Below are 22,272 nucleotides of genomic sequence, written 5' to 3'. Positions count from 1 at the left end.
GATGTTTCCACTTTGTATATATGTGTTACGATAACTAGCGTTCACTGAAACATCTTACATCTTTACACATTTAAGTATACTTGTAGTTAAAATTTTGACCAGGCGAAGTGTCTCATGCCTGTAATCCTAGCACTCTGGGAGGCCAACGTGGTCAAGGGGAGAGGAGGAGGATCGCTTGAGCTCAGGAGTTCAAGACCAGCCTGAACAAAAACGAGACCCCGCTTTTACTAAAAATAGAAAAAAAAAAATTAGCTAGGCATGGTGGCACACACCTGTAGTCCTAGTTACTCACGAGGCTGAGGCAAGAGGATTGCTTTGAGCCCAGGAGTTTGAAGTTGCTGTGAGCTAGGCTGACACCACAGTACTCTAGCCCAGGCAACAGAGTGAGACGCTGTCTCAAAAAAAATAAAAAATAAAATTTCTAGAAGTGTAATTACTGAGCCAAAGAACATTCACCTTTAAAATTTTGTTAGATGTTGTTAAATTATCCTCCAAATACTTGTAACAATTTACATTCACACCAACAAGCTGTAAGAGTTTCTAAAACAACTGAATTTAAATCTAAACTTGGGAGTAGTGTGGCCAGGAATGAGCAACTGTCTGTCTTCAAGTGCCTTTGGGAACTCTTATGTACTTTATTAGCAATCCCTTTCCAAAAAGCAAATACCTTTTGATTTTTTTTTTTTTTTTTTCTAAACCCCCCACCCCCCTTTTGATTTTGATTGTCAGCTATGTGACTATTGCAAAGAGGAGAGGTTTTTTTGTTTTGTTTTTTTTTTTGAGACAGGGTCTTGTTTTGTTGCTGGGGCTAGAGTGGTGTCATCATTGCTCAACTGCAACCTCAAACTCCTGGGCTCAAGCTATTCTTCTGCTCTCCCGAGCCCAAGAGCTGGGACATAGGCATGTGTTAGCTGATTTTTTTCTATGTTTTGTAGAGAAGGGGGTCTCTCAAGACCGCTTAGGGTGGTCTTGAACTCCTGGCCTCAAGCAGTCCTCCCAACTCAGACTCCCAAGGTGCTAAGATTATAGGCATGAGCCACACACCCAGCTTGTTTTTCATTTTGTTTTGTTTTTAATCTGTTGTGTTGCCCAGACTGGAGTGTAATGGCTATTCATGGGCACTGTTATAGCTCACTATATCCTTGAACTTCGCAGCTCAAGCATTCCTCCAGCCTCAGTCTCCTGAGTAGCTGGGACACTATGCGTGACTGACAAATTGATATCTCATCATTACGATGTTTTAAAATTGGGGGCAACTTCAGGAGTAAGGAATATGTAGGGTTTGTAGTTGAACTTGGAATTGGCAGAGGCAGAGAGCCAAACATTTCCACATCAGGGTCATACTGTTTTCAGTGAGTGGGGATCTTAAGACAGGTATGACCAAATTCCTTGTAAGACTTAGATTTGATTGGGCATGGTGGCTCTCACCTATAATCCCAGCACTTTGGAAGGCCGAGGCGAAAGGATTGCTTAAGGCCAGGAGTTTGAGACCAGCCTGGGCAACCTAGTGAGATTCCTGTCTCTACCAAAAATTTTTTTTAAATTAGCCAGGCATGCATGGTGTGTTCCTATAGTCCCAACTACTCAGGAGGCTGAGGCAGGAGGATCACTTGAGCCCAGGAGTTCAACGCTGCAGTGAACTGTGATTGCTTCACTATATTCCAGCCTGGGCAACTGAGCAAGACCTCATCAAAAAAAAAAAAAAAAAAAAGGACTTCAGTTTCTTTGCTAAGTGGTTTTTCCTTTTCTTTCTTTCTTTCTTTCTTTTTTTTTTTTGGAGACAGAGTCTCACTTTGTTGCCCAGGCTAGAGTGAGTGCCATGGCATCAGCCTTGCTCACAGCAACCTCAAACTCCTGTGCTCAAGCAATCCTACTGCCTCAGCCTCCCAAGTAGCTGGGACTACAGGCATGGGCCACCATGCCTGGCTAATTTTTTCTATATATTTTTAGTTGGCCAATAAATTTCTATTTATAGTAGAGATGAGGGTCTCGCTCTTGCTCAGGCTGGTTTCGAACTCCTGACCTTGAGCAATCCGCCCGCCTTGGCCTCAGTGCTAGGATTACAGGCGTGAGCCACCGCGCTTGGCCGGTTTTTCCTTCTCTAATGGGTTACTTGTCTTCTTCATCCCATTTCTCTGGTTTTAGGGTGAAGGTGATTTATTCAATACATTTAGATTTTGTTTAATGAATTTAGAATTTATTAGTAGGCTTTTTTTTTTTTTTTTTTTTTTTTTGAGACAGAGTCTCGCTTTGTTGTCCAGGCTAGAGTGAGTGCTGTGGCGTCAGCCTAGCTCACAGCAACCTCAAACTCCTGGGCTTGAACGATCCTTCTGCCTCAGCTTCCCAAGTAGCTGGGACTACAGGCATGCGCCACCATGCCCGGCTAATTTTTTATATATATATCAGTTGGCCAATTAATTTCTTTCTATTTATAGTAGAGACGGGGTCTCGCTCTTGCTCAGGCTGGTTTTGAACTCCTGACCGTGAGCAATCTGCCCGCCTCGGCCTCCCAGAGAGCTAGGATTACAGGCGTGAGCCACCGCGCCTGGCCTTATTAGTAGGCTTTTACCTGCACAGAGTAGGGGGATTACCTTTAGACGTACTATACAAACATACATTCATTTATCCCGTTGTCAGGGCCTACTATTAGGAGTTAAATGAAATAAACTTAGTTTTCTTAAACATCCTTGAGGAGTGACAGGATATTTGACTAATTCAGGGGCATGAAATGTGTTCAGAGTTACCATCTCCTTTGAGAGTAAAAGAGCATTGGAGATTATTTCATTAATTTATTATTGGTGATAGTGGTGTTTGTCTTACTTGATTCCTATTCAGGAAGTCTTGTCATTTTACTTCCAAGGAGCAAAGCTTGTCTTCTGGACCTTAATATCACTTCTCTTCCATTTACATAAATGGACTTTTTTCTCCCCCTTCTCATTCTTCATTTTTTTTTTCTTTTTTGGATAAAATTAGTCTGTGGCCACTCTGAGACTTCAATTGGGAAAGGGATATAATATCAATAAAGAGAAAGTGATAGTGTCCAACAGAGTAAACTCCATGAAGGGAAGAATTTTGACTCATTCACTGTGAAAACCTTAGTACCAGAGAAATACCTGCCACATAATATTTGATTAATTTGTTTTTTTTTTTTTGAGACAGAGTCTCACTTTGTTGCCCAGGCTAGAGTGAGTGCCGTGGTGTCAGCCTAGCTCACAGCAACCTCAAACTCCTAGGCTCAAGCAATCCTACTGCCTCAGCCTCCCAAGTAGCTGGGACTACAGGCATGAGCCACCATGCCCGGCTAATTTTTTTCTATATATATTAGTTGGTCAATTAATTTCTTTCTATTTATAGTAGAGACAGGGTCTCGCTCTTGCTCAGGCTGGTTTCGAACTCCTGACCTCGAGCAATCTGCCCACCTCAGCCTCCAGAGTGCTAGGATTACAGGCGTGAGCCAATGTGCTCGGCTGTGATTAATTTGTTGAGTGAGCAGGTAATAGAAAATTAATTGTGGTGTACTCATAGTTGGTATTCTATACACCTGTGGTCCCCAGCCCAGGTACCGGTCTGTAGCCTGTTAGGAATTAGGCCAAACAGCAGGAGGTGAGCAGTGGGCCAGGAGCAAAGCTTCATCTGTATTTTCAGACACTCCCCATCACTTGCATCACTGTGTAAGCTCTACCTCCAGTCAGATTAGCAGCAGTATTAGATTGTGATAGGAACAGGAAACCTGTAAATTGTGCATGTGAGGAATCTAGGTTGCTTGCTTCTTATGAGAATCAAATGCCTAATGATCTGAAGTAGAGCTGAGGCAGTGATGCTAGTGCTGGGAAGTAGCTGCAATAAATACAGATTATCATTAGCAGAGAAGTTTGATTGCACAATAAATGTAATTTGCTTGAATCATCCCAAACCTGCCACCCCCCTCCATCCTGTCCCATGGAAAAATTGTCTTCCATGAAACTGATTCCTGGTGTCAAGAAGTTTGGGGACCTCTGCTATACATCATTTAAGATGAATGAATTAGTTACATGTATTAATTTGGATAAACATCAAGAGGTAATATTAAAGAAAAAAAGTAAGTTGGGCCGGGCATGGTGGCTCAGACCTGCAATCCTAGCACTTTGGGAGGCTAAGATGGGAGGATCACTTGAGGCCAGGAGTTTGAGACCAGCCTGACAAGAGCGAGACCCTATCTCTACCTAAAATAAAATAAAAAGTATAAAGTAAGTTGCTAGCTGGCCTTAACCATTCTACAGTGTTTTTGTACCTCAAAATATCGTGTTGTATGTGATGAAAACATACAATGTTATCTGTCAATTAAAATAAGTTGCAAAGGGGTATATATAATGTTTTTTTTAAAACTTGCAAAACAATACAGTTTTTTTATATAGATAAAATCTGCACACAAAGTAAAAATACTAAGAAAATTATGGCAGTGGTAAATACCACATTCAGTATAGTAGCTACCTTGAAGAAAAAAGGGAGGGAAATAGGATTGGATTAGTTACTCAGGAGCTTCACTTTTATTTCTTAACCTAGGTGGTGAGTAAATGGTTGTTACATTATTTTCTGTGCTTTTTTTCTAAATTTGAAATGCTTAATAAAAATAGAGTATAGATTAGGGATCAGCTAACTAAGGGCCTGCAGGCCAAATTCTGCCTGCAGCCTGTTTTTGTCCACTCTGTGAGCTAAGAATTATGAATGATTTTTATAATTTTAAATGGTTGAAAAAGTCAAGATTAAAAATTTTTTGACATGTGAAAATTATATGAAATTCAGATTTCAGTGTTCATAATTAAAATTTTATTGGAAACATCACACATTTGTTTACATGTTGTCTGTGGCTGTTTTTATGCTGCTACAATGTCAGAGTTAGCAATCATGAAAAAGATGTTAAGACTTCCAAAGCCTAAAATATTTACTTATCTGGCCCTTTATGGAAAAAGCTTGCCAACGTGATGTAGATGAATTCTGGTCCCAGATTAATGGCAGTGTAACTGGGCTATTGTTTGGTGAGTACTTCTTATAAGTTGGAGATAGTTATCCCCAGATTGTGCTTTTTGGACATTTTAATCAAGAGAAAATCAATCATCTAGATAATTGACTTTCTTTGAAGTTTCAAAATGATTGCTCAGTAATAGTCTCATCCTGTTGAGTAGGTTTAAATCTAATGCATTTCACCCCTATGAATCACTCTTGGTTTTTTTCCCCCCACAGAGGCGGGGGAGCATGGCCCACTCGTGTTATTAAAATTCCTGATTATGATTTCACCTTGGAAGATGTGCTAGTTTTAAATACATACCACAGCTGTGATTTGGGATTGGTATTTTGTGGTAGTTTAGTGTTTATTTCCAACAGTTTTCAGCAAACCAATAGCAGTTTAGAGGAATATAATATTTGAATATAAAAACAAACATAGTCACTAAGCAAGGGCATCTTTTTTAGCAATCCTTTTTTAAAAATTTTAAAATGTATTAAACTTTGGCCAAGTGTTTAGCTTTGGGAGCTTAACCTATATGTAACAGGAATGGTGATTTAAATCTATTAAATATACTTGATATATTTAGAATATGTTTAGAAGACATCAATTCTGCATTCCTATAGAAGAAATTTTTCTTAAGTGGAAACGTCCACTTAGAGCAACATAATAATGGTTTTGACTATTTATAGAAAAGCATTGACTTACCAATTTCTCTGAGAAACACTAATCTTTTTCTTGCACACCATTGTGTAGTCTGAGACATTTAGCGCCAGAAGTTAAGTAATCCTTTTTGAAGTAACTGTCTTCTGTTCATATTCTTTCCAGACTGCATAAGATCATGCTACTCTCATCATATAAGAAGAATCAGAAAAGGCGAAATCAGATGATTTGAGTGTTCATCTTTTTTTCCTTAAGAAAAAAAGTGTTATAAGAGCTATTTTAGTTTTCAAACACATAGCCATAGTACTTTTTAATTAACGAAGTATTTAATGAATTTCTTTTTTTAAAAGATCCTTCAAAAAGGGATCTTAATAAAGTTGCATTGGATGTAATATAAAAAACAGTGAACATAAAATATCTCGTTCAATGACCTTTTTTCCCCTAAGAAATTTATGGATCTATGAGTAGAATATAGCATGATCTTCTGAACTCCTCTGTAGTTAATATTTCAGTCAATATTGGGAGTTGCTTTCTTGGTCTGAAAATTTTTCTATTCACTCTTACAAGCCCTCAAACCATTCTGTTTTTTTTTTTTTTGTTTTGAGACAAGAGTATCCCTTTGTTACCCAGGCTAGAGTGAGTGCCGAGGCATCAGCCTAGCTCACAGCATCCTCAAACTCCTGGGCTCAAGCAATCCTCCTGCCTCAGCCTCCCGAGTAGCTGGGACTACAGGCATGCACCACCGTACCGGGCTAATTTTTTCTATATATATTAGTTGGCCAATTAATTTCTTTCTATTTATAGTAGAGACGGGGGTGTCACTCTTGTTCAGGCTGGTTTCGAACTCCTGACCTCGAGCAATCTGCCTGCCTCTGCCTCCCAGAGTGTTAGGATTACAGGCGTGAGCCACAGCCTGGCCCTGGTCAAACCATTCTGTTTTTATGGTCCTTCTTACTTTCCTTTTGTTTCAGATTACACCTTTTATCTGCCCTACTTGTTGGAGTTAGAGACGCTAGTTCTTGTTTGGTGCTTTTGATTGGGCATAGGCAGCTCTTAATATTAGGAGCCAATATCTGTTTCATGCGTCATCTTATGCAGCTTTCTTTAATGTTATTTCGAGATTTCCTTATTAGAGGGATTTTTGAAGAGCCTTTCTTCTAAAGTTAAAGGTTATGAAATCTCAGTGTACAGGATACTTGAACCTGACCTCAGATGTGAATATCAAGCTTAGAAAGCTTTGTAGGTAAAAAAAAAATGGATAGAGGAAAGACCTGAATACTGCCAATTATCTTGAATTCAAGGATAAATCACTGTATTGTCAAGAAATGTTTATTGACATGTCTCCCTGCCACTCAGATTATCTTTGTTAATGTACCTCTTGTACCTGATTTCCATCAGTATTGAGGCAAGGAAATACTATGAGTCTCTTATGTATCAGTTTTTGTTTTGTTTTGGTAAGCTTTTTTTTTTTTTTTTTTTTTTAGCTGAGGTACAATATATATACAGAAAAAAATTTTTTATAAGGTGACCACCCAGATAGAGAAATAGAAGATTACTCCTACCCAGAAGTTTTTTTCATGCCTCTCCTAGTCATTATCCTTTCCCACTCTAAAAGGTAACCATTGTTCTGACTTCCTATGGTGATTGTGTTTCACTACAATCTTGAGAGTATTAGTAATAATAGCCACAGACCTCCTTAAGGGTAAAATCATGTTAGTGTTGTTTACCCAACAGTGGTTCTCAACTGGGAGGATTTTGCCCCCCATTTGGCAGTGTATGGGGACATTTTTGCTTTTCAAAACTGGCGGGGAGGTGCTCTTGGCATTTAGTGTATAGAGGTCAGAGGTGCTGCTAAACATTTTACAGTGCACTGAAGAGTTCCCCTCAACAAAGAATTATCTGGCCCCAAATGTCAATAGTATTGAGATCAGGAAACCCTGCTGTTATAGCTAGGACCTATTGAAGTGATAATGACAATGAGTGATATATTAAATTGTTGAAAACCAATTCTGCTTTTGAAACTTGTGGGAAACCATCATGAAAATTCACTGTTGGGGGCCGGGCGCGGTGGCTCACACTTGTAATCCTAGCACTCTGGGAGGCCGAGGCGGGCGGATTGCTCAAGGTCAGGAGTTCAAAACCAGCCTGAGCGAGACCCCGTCTCTACTATAAAAATAGAAAGAAATTAATTGGCTAACTAATATATATATATATAAAAAATCAGCCGGGCATGGTGGCTCGTGCCTGTAGTCCCAGCAACTCAGGAGGCTGAGGCAGTAGGATTGCTTGAGCCCAGGAGTTTGAGGTTGCTGTGAGCTAGGCTGACGCCACGGCATTCACTCTAGTCTAGGCAAGAAAGCGAGACTCTGTCTCAAAAAAAAAAAAAAAAAGAAAATTCACTGTTTGCAAGGTAGACTTTTTTTTTTGCAGGTAGTCTAAAGGGTAAACTTTTTTTTTTTTTCTTTTCTTTTTTTTTTTTTTTTTTTTGAGACAGTCTCACTCTGTTGCCTGGGCTAGAGTGCTGTGGCGTCAGCCTAGCTAGCTCACAGCAACCTAAAACTCCTGGGCTCATATGATCCTCCTGCCTCAGCCTCCCAGGTAGCTGGGACTACAGTGACGTACCACCGTGCCTGGCTAATTTTTTTCTATTTTTAGTTGTTTGGCTAATTTCTTTCTATTTATAGTAGAGGCAGGGTCTCGCTCACTCTTGCTCAGGGTGGTCTCAAACTCCTGAGCCCAAGCAATCCTCCCATTTCGGCCTCCCAGAGTGCTAGGATCATAGGTGTGAGCCACCGTGCCCGGCCAAGGGTAGACTTCCTAAGGTGAATATTTACTGCCTGGTAAAATGATAAATCTGCTCTGTATACTAAATACTAGTAACAACAGTCAGAATTTTGACACATCTTTGTTGCTGAATTGAAGAAAAGTGGCATTCTTTTTCCTGTAGGTTCCATGTGCTTATTAATGCTGATAGGCAAATCTTAGCTAATAGAGTGACAGAACTTCCTCCAGGTGAAATCCAGACCAGGCAGGTTTTTCCTTTTGGACTGTGTTTAGGTACAACTTCAGAGCACTTGATCCACTCGTAAGTGAATATGTTCTTTCCTCGTTATAAGTAAAGAAGTTTCCTTACAAGTTTACTGGATAAAGTATAAGTCTAATGTTGGGCCCATTTTGAGGACCAAATTCTTATTTGTAGTATTTCTGGACAGGAGTGATGTATGTCCAAAATTCCCCATAGTAATGTCTCATCGATCGATTCTGATTTTAAACTTTTTGACCAAGTAAATTTGTATGAGCAGATATGTATTAGTGTACCCCTGTACAGTCTAGACAGTTCTGGATGAGTGATGCTTCTTTTACCCTGAAAGACTCCTTTAATTTCAGTTTGGTTGTTTATTTTTCCCTTGGATTCAGTAAGAGGAATATTTATCAGTATATTTAATATTTGGGCCAGGTGTGATGGCTCATGTCTATAATCTTAGTACTTTGGGAGGCTGAGGCAGGAGGATTGCTTGAGGCCTGGAGCTTGAGACCAGCCTGAGCAAGAGCAAGACTCCCATCTCCACAAAAAATAGAAAAATCAGCCAGGTGTACCTATAATCCCAACTACTTGGGAGCCTGAGGCAGGAGGATCACTTGAGCCCAGGCGTTTGAAGTTACAGTGAGCTATGATGACGCCACTGCCCTCTAGCCTGGGTGACAGAACGAGATCCTGTCAATGAATGGATGAATAATACTAATCAGCTAAATGTTTGGGGTTTTTTTTGAGACAAGAGTCTTGCTCTGTTACCTGGGCTAGAGGGCAGTGGTGTCAGCCTAGCTCACTGCAACCTCAAACTCCTGGGCTCAAGCTATCCTCCTGCCTCAGCCTTCTGAGTAGCTGGAACTACAAGTGCACGCCACCATGCCCAGCTAGTTTTTTTGTATATTTAGTAGAGACGGGGTCTCGATTTTGCTCTGGCTTGTCTCAATCTCCTGACCTCAAGTAATCCTCACACCTCAATTTCCTAGAGTGCTAGTGTTACAGGCTTGAGCCATCTTGCCTGGCATGCTAAATCCTTTTTCCTAGACCTCTGATCTTTAGCCTTTATTTATTTTAATTTTTATTTATTTATTTTATAGACAAGGTCTCTATATGTTGTCTGGGCCTATCTCAAAGTCCTGGCCTCAAATGAACCTCCCCCCTTAGCCTCCCAAAGTGCTGGGATTATAGGCGTGGGCCACTAAGCCCAGCCTTATTTTCTTTTCTGGCTCTTGTTTAGCACATCTTACTAATATTTTCCTGACTAGGACATATGTTCATGTGGGCAAGTGGGCAAGAACCTTTCTCCCACTTTATTTTTGTTTTGTTTTTATAATGTGTGTTTTCAACCCGAGCACATGGGAGAATCCAAAATGTTTCTTTCTTGAGTCTTGAAGTCTTCTGGAAATGTTAAGAATTTATGAGGAAAAGGAACATTTAAAAAAATTTCCCTCTCCTGCACACCTTCTTTTAACATACCTCTAATATTTACAATAATAATCTTGTAAAATATTTTTTAAATCGAAAAGTAATTTCTCTGTCTTCGTACTCTGGTCTTTACCTCTCTCAATTTAGTAATCCAGCATCAGGGCATCTGGGACAACCATGACCCCACATTTGGCGACATGCACCTCTGCCTGATCTTTAGTCTTTAGAGTATCTTCACTTAATTATTTTCCTATATAATAGTCTTGTTACCTATCTTCCTACTGAGTTTTGTGGGTGGCTTATGCCCCTTCTGGCTAGGCCTGGAGACTCTGTCACTTCTTTCATTGTGCATATATGTCTTTCAACCATTATTTTAAAATTTTATTCCGTTTTTGGGTAATATATGCACACGGTACAGAATTTACATTTGGAAAAGGGTTCTGTGATAAAAAAGGACATCTCCCTCTTTGGGGGCAGAACATTATCTGTTTCTTGGTATCTTTCTTTTAAATAAGCTTTGGCTTTTTAAAAGAATTTTGCATGGTTTACTTATTATCAGTCTATTCTGGCATGCTTTTGATGATATCAGAAGTCACCTGGATCAGTGATAGCCAGTGTGCATACTCTGTAGTATTTTTTGGTCGCTTTGCTAAATTCAGTATTATTACCACTTTGGTGATGGACAGCTGTTGGCAACGATGACCAATTTCCCTTTGCCTTGTCTGACCATGTTTAGAGTCTTCTTGTATCCCAGCATGTACATTCTACTTTTCATACCAAGTTGGAGCCTAGAGTTGATCAACTTCAACAACTTTTTCTTCTGCTTTGTGGCTACCAACTTCCTGTGTGTTGGGGGCCTGGCCTCCAACAAAGAACAGCCACCAAGATGGCCTGGGAGCAAGAAGGAAACTGTTTCTTGGTATCTTTCCCTTGATAGTCTAGACATTTGCAAACTTACAATGAGTTTTCTTCCTTTTTTAAAACCTTTTGTTCTGAAGAACTTGAAATATATACCCAAATAGTGTACAGAATAATTAACTTTCATGTACCCACCACCAAGCTTCAAAATTTATCAACATTTGCTATTATTTCATTATTATTTTATTTATTTATTTTATTTTTGAGACAGGGTCTTGCTCTGTCACCCTCGGTAGAGGGCAGTGGCATCATCATAGCTTACTGCAACCTCAGAGTCGTGGGCTCAAGTGATCCTCCTGTCTCAGCCTCCATTACAGGTGGGCTGGGACTACAGGTGTGCACCACCATGCCTGGCTTAATTTTTTCTGTTGTTATTTTTTTTTAGTTTAAATTCTTTTTTGTAGAGAAGAGGTGTTGCTTTATTGTACAGCCTGGTCTCAAGCTTCTGGTCCTGTCTCAGTAATGCTCCCATCTTAGCCTCCCGAAGTGCTGGGATTACAGGTGTGAGCAACCATGCCTGGCCCATTTTGCTATCTTTACAGTTAATTTTAATGTTGAAAATATAGAGAACGTATTTTGAAGATATGTAAATTTAGATCTAGTTCTAGTGTAGCCTGTTGAGCACAGGAATCCAGTGTGGTGATTATTAAAGTGGAGGGTCGATTAAAAGATTTATAGAAGTTCTTGAGTGTGTAGCTATGATAACTTCTTTTTTTTGAGACAGAGTCTCGCTTTCTTGCCTAGGCTAGAGTGAGTGCCGTGGTGTCAGCCTAGCTCACAGCAACCTCAAACTCCTGGGCTCAAGTGATCCTCCTGCCCCAGCCTCCCGAGTAGCTGGGACTACAGGCATGCTGCATGCCCGGCTAATTTTTTCTATATATATTAGTTGGCCAATTAATTTCTTTCTATTTATAGTAGAGACGGGGTCTCACTCTTGCTCAGGCTGGTTTCAAACTCCTGACCTCGAGCAATCCGCCCACCTTGGCCTCCCAGAGTGCTAGGATTACAGGCGTGAGCCACCATGCCTGGGCTAACATATTTTCTTATCCTAGATTGCTTTTCTTTCCCTCATGGTTGGCAGCTCCTTTAAGTCAGAAATTGAGTAGAACATCAGTATATGGAGGGATAGAGGGTAGCTGTGGTTTTTTGTTTTTGTTATTGTGGTGACTTTAGAGGGTAAAGATAAGAGCAACCTTCACAACAGAAATGAAAGATGAGAAGCTTAACATAGTAAAATGTCTGAAGCTCTAAGTGAAGCTATTCATAGACTTCAGAGGAGTTCTACTCTTGGAAAGTTAGAGACAAGGGTCCCTTCAGATACTCAGTAACAGAAAAAGCTAGGTCAAAAAGTAAGATTCAAGTGCTTAGAAAGTCTGGCAAAGAGATTAATGTGACCACTAAAACTAGTTTTCTCTGTTTCCTCTGTGGTACTTATTTGATGACAGATGTTAGCACATTTAGATGTTTGAGTTGGATTTTTGTTGTTGAATAAGTATGAACATTTGTGACTTGCCTAAAAAGAACTTAGTGCCCCTACAAAGGTAGAGGGAAGGTACAAATAGGAGAGAAGAAAATAGTCACTAATCAGGTATTAAGAAATGAGGTATTTGCACACCTGATCACTGGCCACTGATACAAGAATGAGAATAAGTTAGGGATTTAGGACTACCCTAGTTAGGTACTATCTTGCGGAAATGCAAGAAATGCTTACTAGACATGCTTTCTGTTTTGGAAGAGAGTAATTATAATTTTGTGGGTATTAAATACTAATTTAATGCTCTAGATGGTTTTCGTGTTCTGTTTCCCACGGTAGACAGGGGAATTCCCCAGTGCCCTTGGAAAAGTAAACCACCTTCATAGAAAAGACCAGTTTAGAAACATCTTGTGCTACATGAGAGATGAAATAGTTGATACAATTTACTTTTTCTATTCCTATATGATGATTAGGTCATTGAGAGTAGGGTATGACAGTCATTTTTATGTTTATTTGCAATACTTGAGTCAGTAGATGTTTTTATGGCACCTACAACAATCTTATTTTCTGTAAACCCAGAATGAGTAATCACATTAAGGGAGTACTACTTAAAGAAAAACAGTACTCCCTAATTTAAATACTGTCTCATAACTGGGGGTCTTGTTCTCATTTCTTCTTGTACCTGTGTAAAACTCAGTCCATATTCTGTTTTATAAGGCAGTGTACTTAGTTTTTATTTGATTTTAACCAAAATATTAGTAAATACATCTTCCCAAATACTGGTAGACACTCCCCTTATCAGTTAACCATGAATTTGTAACTCCCAAGTAACTGAAAATTGATTTTCCCTTCTTGTAGAAATTATTTCATTTTAGCTAATGAGCACAAATCTTCTCTTTCCAGAGACTAAATCATAAATCAGTGCATTAGTTTAGTTGTAATTCCCAATTTGTGTATCAGGGATTGGGAAAGCAAAATGGTTTTCTTTCTATTACTACTTGATTCCATGGTATAGCATTTCTAAATATGTGGGGAGGAATTCTATCTGATAAGGATTGATCTTTCCTTTTGACTAGCTGAGTTATTTTACACTTAATGAAAAAAATTGTAACTTGTTGACCATATGAATGGGGTTTTGCTATTCTAAGATCTGATTTGTTGTAATAGTAATTTTGAACATCATAATCTGATTTTTCCAAATAGACTAGACCCACTGAAAACAGGGCTATAGGAAGTTAGCAGGAGAGGACTAACAACTAGATAAACTTTGGCTTGTTTTTTGGATACCAGTGTATAATTTAAGTGTAGGTTGAAAAATTTTACCTTATTTCAGTGTAAAGTTGGCTTTTTTAAAAATAGCTATTTTTTAGCCTTTAGCAGTGATTCTAATTTTGATCCACTTGCTCTCTGAGTCCAGACTTACAGAGTCATACACCACATAATGATGGTGGTGCCATAAGATTATGCTACCCTATTTTTGCTGTCCCTTTTTATGTTTAGATATGTTTCATACAAAAGTATTTACCATTATGTTACAGTTGCCTACAGTATTCAGTACAGTAACATGCTGTACAGATTTGTAGCCTAGGTACAATAGGCTAGGCTATACCATCTATCTAGGTCTGTGTAAGTACACTCTATCATGTTTGTACAAGGAAATTGCCAAATGATAGCATTTCTCAGAATATAGCCCTGTCATTAAAGGGTGCATGACTCTATGTTAAAATTGACACAAAATTAGCAAGTCACTTAAATATTTTTGGTTTTTGAGACAATGTCTTACTCTGTTGCCCGGGCTAGAGTGCCATGGCATCAGCCTAGCTCACAGCAACCTCAAACTCCTGAGCTCAAGCAATCCTTCTTCCTCAGCCTCCCAAGTAGCTGGGACTACAGGCATGTGCCACCATGCCCAGCTAAGTTTGTTTACATATATGTATAATTTTTTTTTTAGTTGGCCAATTAATTTCTATTTTTAGTAGAGACATGGTCTCGCTCTTGCTCAGGCTGGTTTTGAACTCCTGACCTTGAGCAATCCGCCGGCCTTGGCTTCCCAGAAGTGCTAGGATTACAGGCATGAGCCACCATGCCCGGCCACAAGTTACTTAAATTTAACGCATGAAGGGCAAAGATAGGGTGCCTAGTTTTGCTGGTTTGTTTCTGATATTGCTGAGAGAGTTTTTGTTTTCAGGTATTTGGTTCTATAAAGTTCATATTACTTTTGTTAGGAGTACCTTTAAGCATTTAGTTATAAATAATTTGAACTGTTTCTTGAGTCCAGATAATCACTTCTTTTCTTACGCTATTCTTTATGATCTGATCCTCCCAGACATCATTTATCTACCAAATCTCTATTGTTATCTAGATCATATGTCCTTAGCCTTTCAAAAGAAGCCCTGGATAAAATTGTCTATGAGTAGGAATCATACATACCTGTTAAGTTTTTAAATTTCATGTCCAGAAAATGAGGACAGGATCCTATGTTCCTAATTTGTGTGGATTAAGTAAAACATTAAATGTTTGGTACATTAAATGCTCAGTGAATGTAGATATTTACTTTTCCTTAAATAATACTTTAGAGAATTTGATATTCTTCAGGGCATCACAACTTGGATAACATTTGTCAGGAAGTGTTTTTAAATTCAGTTCTCGGCTCATACAATTAAGTACTTTTGGTTTTGGGTGATTATGATTTAGCTGAAAAGAGTAGGGTCTCTGCTACAGTATAGTTCTTAATTTCCCAAGGCCCTGAAGAAAAATACTTGTTGGTTTGAAAGCATTGGTAGTACCTCTTTACTACTAATCAATCCAATATACAGAGGTAGATACTATAGTAAATATAGAGTACTTCCTTAGCCTCCATAATGTTAGAGAATTAACTCATGGCTAATGGTAATTACTACAGACAGTGTAATTGTATCTAAGCTTTTTATATTATCTTAAAGTCTGATAGAAACTGGCCAGTGTTTAAGTGCAGTCAGATGTATTCAGCAGACTTTAATGGGCACGATCTCTGAGTGGTTGTTAAAAAATAGACAATTGTCCCTGCCTTCGTCACCTTGTAACTAGTAGACTTTGGCTTGAAATTCATAATTGGTCTTTTGTGGAAATATGAGGAAAATAATCTATTTTACTTATTACATTTATCACAGGCATCATGTTTTCCTTTATCTGCTAGTAGTACCTAGATCTTTTCCTTTATCTGCTAGCAGTACCTACATCTGGAAACCTCTGGTGGGCTCCTATTAAGAGCAACTTATTGTGGCTGAGATAGTACCAAATCAACCACTTGAAGCTTGGCTTGTGTAGATGCAGGATTTTCCTTTGTAGTTTGTAAATTATTAAATGCTTATGGCAGTGGCCAGTACTACCTAATTCAGATTTAACTCAGTATTAGTTTTCTGAAAATTGAAGTTAATATTATGTTGTTCAAGAAAACTTTTATTTACAAACTAGTATCTTTGAGGCCAGGTGCAGTGGCTCACGCCTGTAATCCTAGCACTTTGGGAGGCTGAAGAGGGAGGATTGCTTTTGCTCAGGAGTTTGAGACCAGCCTGAGCAAGAGGGAGATCCATCTGTACAAAAGATAGGAAAATTAGCTGGGTATGGTGGTGCACACCTATTGTCCCAGCTACTTGGGAGGCTGAGGCAGGAGGATAGCTTGAGCCCAGGAGTTTGAGGTTGCAATGAGCTATGATGATGCCACTGCACTCTAGCCCAGGTGATAGAGCGAGACCCTGTCTCAAAAAACAAAAGAAAAAAAACTTGAAAAAAAAAAATCTTTGAGTAGGGTGAAGATTAATTCTCTCTATATTCTTCTCTATATTTTGAGAGGCTTTAATATTTGAGAGAAACAAGGGCTTTGTGAGAGACTCTAATGGAGTCAGTATAATTATGATTTAAGTTTTAGAGGTCCAAATGGGACAGGCATTTGGGATGGTATATTGATAGGAGGAGATATCAGTTGAAAAGTAAGAAAATCTCTTCTCACTTTGCTATTCTTTGTTAGTATTTATAAATAACTTAGTTTGTCAGATAGACAAAGATGCTAGAGGTCATCAGCCAATATATCTCGAGCAAAATAATTACCATTGCCTTCCCTCAGTGGTTTGCTAGATTTCTGACCCCACTACTTTCTGACCTCTTATCAGTACTTTTGGGAAACAAAAACTTCATATAAAATGATTGGAAACAGTTGCTCTAAAATAGAAAAAGGAAAGTTAAGCAGGGGATCAGGCTCAAATACGTCTACCATCTACATCTGTTTATAGAATGACATAGGAGGTATGTGGAAAGTGGTATATGGTGGGTAAGGAGGTGCTGGAATGCAGAAAGTAAAGAGTGTTCTGGCTGTGACACAAGAAAGTGTAATAATATTGCAACCATACTGTGGTTGGGCCCAAGCCACTAAAAATTTTTTCGTTTTTTTAAAAATTGTTGTGAAATAACAGAGGCCTAATCCATTTTTAAAAGAGTGTGTATGTACTGTCATGACTGCTTTGCTGTGAAACCTTGCTATGATTTGTGTTAGGTGTGGATTGAACTGCTCTGAATGGTGTCAGTTGATAGCACTAAATCAGGTATCTAAAAATCTTTAATAAACACACTGTCTTAACAGTACCTGTTCCCTAGCACTAGCAATAGGGATAAAGAAAAGGAGCTTGGCTGGCAGTATGTCTTCATTTTGTTGTAATTTGGGATATGCTTTGGTATTGATGCTGTGATTTCCTGTCTTGGATGTTGGTTTTGGAAACTAAACAGTTAAAGCATCATGATTTGAGAGGAAACTAGCTCTCATGAATGAAGGCAAAGTTTGGCAGTAGGCCAGAATAATGGGGGGGATAGTTAGGGTGGGGAGACTGTGACTGACTTTTGTACCACAGCGACTTAAAAAAATTAAGAGATAATTCCATGTCCTGAGGTTATAAACCGGCTACAACTGGTTTTTCTCTCCCTCCCTCCTGCCCCCGCTAGGCATCATGGGTAAAAGTGTAAGCATCCCCCTGTTTCTTTTGTTTAATATAACAGTACGCCATGTGATTGGCAGGGCAGTGCCCGCTTGGCGACCGGGTTTGTACAGGTCTCTCGAGGGGGGCTGGCATGCATGGGGCCACCCCTGTGCTATAGAAAGAGCTTCTCTTACCATAGAAAAGAGATGCTAGGAAACACAGAAAGGGAACACACGAACACACACACACACACATATACACGGGAGGGAAAAAAAAACCTTAAACCAATCTCTTACTATTTCTTTTCCTCCTTTTTCTGTTTCTCCCTTTCTTATCCCTCATTTTCCCTGGGAGCTAGAGGAGGGAGCAGAAAAATGTGTACCTGTAAGTACTTTAACTGTCTTCCTCCTCACCCTCCAATTTTTCTTTTTCTAAAAGAAACTCAAAATTGCTCTGAGTTCTTCAGAATGATTTCCTGACTATGTGTAGAAGATACGCTGAGTTTTCTGATGGGATTGAAGTAATAAACACTGTTGCTTTTTAAAATTTATTGCAGAATTGTTTCTCATACAAAGTTCTTTTGGTTTGGATCCTCTTTCCCTCTGCTTCATCCATTTGCTGTAATGGGAAGTGTCTCTGGCTTCTGGTCTTTGAGGTGAAGCTGTAAGAAGAATGTTAAACTAAGGTTTTTTTTCTTTCTGCCTCTCTCACTCCCTTTTTTTAAAATTCTTTTGTCTGTAGCAGTGATGGTTCTAGCTCCCCCTTACCCCTCCCTATCCCTCCCCTTTTCCATGTCAGCTCCAACCCCACTCTGTGAATGGAGTCAACCAGCTGACTGAGTGCTGGCATCATGCCAGGGGCTGCAAAGCAATGAGAATGTGCGCGCACTCGTGTGTGTGTGTGTGTGTGTGTGTGTGTGTGTGTGTGTAAGTGTATACAGAACACAAAGGGAAAGGCCTGCAGTCTAGGAAATCACAGGCTATTATATAAGGAAGTCTGCGTCATCTCTGCTTGCTTGGGCTGATGGACAAGGAGAGGGGGGAAGGCTTAGAGCAAGAAAAATACCCTTTTGACACACGCGTGCATACATACACTTTTTTCCTTGCTATAAACAACAGGTATTTGTGATGTGGCATATTGAGAGCTTCTGTGTGCAAGTAGTAGTGACTATCTTCCTCGTGGAAATAGTAACTCTTTTGGGAGGTGAAGCAGTTTGTTCTAGGTCTCTTTCTGCACCCATTCAGAAGGAGGGTGTGTGCTTGAGGAAGGTAGTGACTAGAAGAGAAATGCCTCCTGGATTTAACAGCTGTAATTTGTTAGGATGCTTTTTGGGGGGACCTGGTCGGGGGGCGACAGGCCATACTTTTTCTATTGATTCAGAATCCTTAAGGGTACATGAGTGGGTAGGTGAGGGGGGTGCTCTTAAGGAGAAGCAAAAAGCCAGATAATAGAGCAGGTAATATCCATTAGCTTACTCATTTGAGTTCCTTCCTTTATTTCTTGTTGTTCTACTTAGTATGATATTTTTAAAATTCAGTATTCTTCCCCTGCCATCTGCTGCAGAGTTAGAGTTGTATAAAAGGAAAGTCAAACAGCACATGGAAGGAAGGAAAAATTAAGAGATTATTCTAAGTGTCCAGACATTGCAAGTATTACCATTTGGGGGTTCAGTTGGAATGGTTTTATGTTCCATTGGCCATGAGGAGGTCAGCATTCATTTAGAAATTATAATTCTACTGCTCACTTTCCTGTGGTGCCTTTTTTCTTAATTTCTCTTTATGTACTTCCTAGGTGTGATATGTACAAAGCAGCTTTTGTATTAGGTAGAATTGAGAAAGTATATTAATGAATAAAGAGAGGATTGTATAGTTACAGTTGATTTTGTGCGAACGTATTTTTGTTCCTGTCTGACCATTCAGAATAATAGCAATAATAGCACTAATGTGCCCAAGGATTGGACAGGGAGAGTTTGGAGGGGGAGGGAACTTTTGAACTGGTTTATCCATATACTTAAAGGTCTGTTGGGTTGCCATCTAGAGGAATTTCCTTAATTTGATTGGGAACTTGTATATTTTTGTTAATTCCTGTGAATTATGTTCTTGCCACATCTTCACAAGCAACAATCTTTGTCTATGTTTTTGTGTGTGTGAGTGTTGGTGTAAATATCTGTTTGTTTCTTTTTGTTAGGAGATGCATATATGGCTATACTTTCTTTAAGGATTACAGGATGGGACCTACCAGAATGGCTGGTCTGCTTATTCCCCAGGCTGCCCACAGTTATTATCCTGCTCCAGATAGCTGGAGCCCCCTTTTCCAAGTTCCCTTTATAAATTAATTAAGAGGGATTGTTTCCTAGTGAGTAGATTGAATACTGAAATACAAAATAGCAATATATTGGTCTTGCTCAAACCTAGAGGCTAGAATCTAGATATTCATTCAGAGTTGTGGGATTCCCTTGTTCTTAGAAGTAATAATTACTCTTTTGAGTTGATAGTATCCTCTTATAGTATTGTTTGGTAATGCTTTCCGTGGAAGCCAGCCATTTTACATGTGTGCATGTGTGATATTGTCATATTTTACCTGTTATGTTGGTTTACATGAAATTTAAAGGGAATAGAAGATGTGAGGCTTATTTCATTCTTTAACATATTCTGTATTTAAGATTCTGTCTATATGATGCTTGCATACTGGACTGACAGGTTTCAACGAAGGGCCTTGGCATCTTTTATTTTTTATTTTAGCATATTATGGGGGCACAAATGTTAAGGTTACGTATATTGTGCCCCCCCTTCCTCCCACCTGACACTCCATTAATGTTATTCCTATATGTCCACTTAAGTGTTGATCCGTTAATACCAATTTGCTGGTGAGTACATGTGGTGCTTGTTTTTCCATTCTTGAGATACATCATTTAGTAGAATGGGTTCCAGCTCTATCCAGGAAAATACATGAGGTGCTATATCACCATTGTTTCTTTTTCTTTTTCTTTTTTTTTTTCTTTTTTTTTTGAGACTGAGTCTCGCTTTGTTGCCCAGGCTAGAGTGAGTGCTGTGGCGTCAGCCTAGCTCACAGCAACCTCAAACTCCTGGGCTTGAGCAATCCTTCTGCCCCAGCCTCCGGAGTAGCTGGGACTCCAGGCATGCCCGGCTAATTTTTTCTATATATATTAGTTGGTCAGTTAATTTCTTTCTATTTATAGTAGAGACGGGGGTCTCTACTCGCTCTTGCTCAGGCTGGTTTTGAACTCCTGACCTCGAGCAATCCGCCTGCCTCGGCCTCCCAGAGTGCTAGGATTACAGGCGTGAGCCACCGTGCCCGGCCCACTGTTGTTTCTTAAAGCTGAATAGTACTCCATGGTATACATATACCACATTTTATTAATCCACTCATGTATTGATGGGCACCTGGGTTGTTTCCACACCTTTGCCATTGTGAACTGTGCTGCTATAAACATTTGAGTGCAGGTGTCCCATTTGTAGAGTGTTATTTGATCTTTGGGGTAGATGCCCAGTAGTGGAATTGCTGAATCAAATGGTAGATCTACTTGTATCACTTTAAAGTATCTCCATATTGCTTTCCACAGAGGCTGAATCAGTTTGCAGTCCCACCAGCAGTGTAGGAATGTTCCTATCTCTCCACATCCACGCCAACATTTATTGTTTGGGGACTTTTTGATAAAGGCCATTCTTACTGGAGATAAGTGATATCTCATTGCAGTTTTGATTTGCATTTCCCTGATGATTAGAGATGTTGAGCATTTTTTCATATGTTTGTTGGCCTTTATTCTGTCTTCTTTTGAAAAATTTCTGTTCATGTCCATTGCCCACTTTTTGATAGGGTTGTTTGATTTTTTTCTTGCTTATTTTCCTGAGTTCTAAATAGATTCTAATTATCAGCCTTTTATCGGATGTGTAGCTTGTGAAAATTTTATCCCATTCTGTGAGTTGTCTGTTTGCTCTCTTGACAGTTTCTTTGGCTGTGAAGAAGCTTTTTAATTTGATCAGGTCCCATTTATTTATTTTTGTTGCTGCTGTGATTGTCTCGGGGGTCTTCTTCATAAATTCTTTGCCTAGGCCAATGTCTAGAAGAATATTTCCAGCGTTTCCTCTAGGATTCTAATAGTTTAATACCTAATGTTCAAGTCTGTTACCCAGCATGAGTTGATTTTTGTGAGAGGTGAAAGGTGTGGGTCCAGTTTCATTCAGTCTTCTGCATGTAGCTATCTAGTTTTCCCAGCACCATTTATTGAATAAGGATTCTTTTCCCCAGTGTATGTTTTTATCTGCTTTGTCAAAGATTAGTTGGCTATATAAGGATGGTTTTACATCTGGGTTCTATGTTCTGTTCCACTGGTCATGGCATCTTTTATTTTTAACTTTTCTCTTGGTGTCTGGAGCCTGATTAGTAAGGATCATCTCAGTGGTTAGGTAGTCATAATCAGGCATAAACCAGTACATTCTATTAATGAGTAGATTTAAAATTTTTGATTTTTTGCTTACCTCTCGTAGGCCTAAGTTGCTGTTTACAGGTGGCTGAAGAGTAGTTTTGGAGGATATGTGAAAGCTGTTTCTTGACTAATTCTCTTCATTCTAATACCACTTGTTCTAAATGGTATCTGTCAGATTTCCTTTTATACATGTCAGAACTTTTGTGCTGATTTATTAGAACGTGACAGTGGGAAAAAGGCTGATTACCTCCTATTCATTACCTTTTAGGCAGCACATCCTAACTCATCACATTTAAGCATAGGTACCTTTATGATCCTTGGTGCATATTACTAAACAAGATGTAACCTAGAGGAAGGTCACCTAGGATCTTCCATTCAAGAATGCGAGCC

General features: G+C 39.2%; 1 protein-coding gene and 1 pseudogene across 1 annotated transcript in view; one reads left to right on the top strand and one right to left on the bottom strand.

Moving 5' to 3' along the window:
* GATAD2B (GATA zinc finger domain containing 2B) overlaps positions 1–22,272 on the top strand; it is an 83,857-nt gene that overhangs the window by 21,899 nt on the left and 39,686 nt on the right. The window lies entirely within an intron of this gene.
* LOC142875942 (large ribosomal subunit protein eL30 pseudogene) lies at positions 10,658–11,043 on the bottom strand (annotated as a pseudogene).

The sequence above is a fragment of the Microcebus murinus genome, chromosome 2 (genome assembly GCF_040939455.1).
Source record: "Microcebus murinus isolate Inina chromosome 2, M.murinus_Inina_mat1.0, whole genome shotgun sequence".
NCBI lineage: Eukaryota > Metazoa > Chordata > Mammalia > Primates > Cheirogaleidae > Microcebus > Microcebus murinus.
The sequence above is the reverse complement of the archived record's forward strand: the minus strand, read 5'-3'. Positions and strand labels throughout refer to the sequence as shown.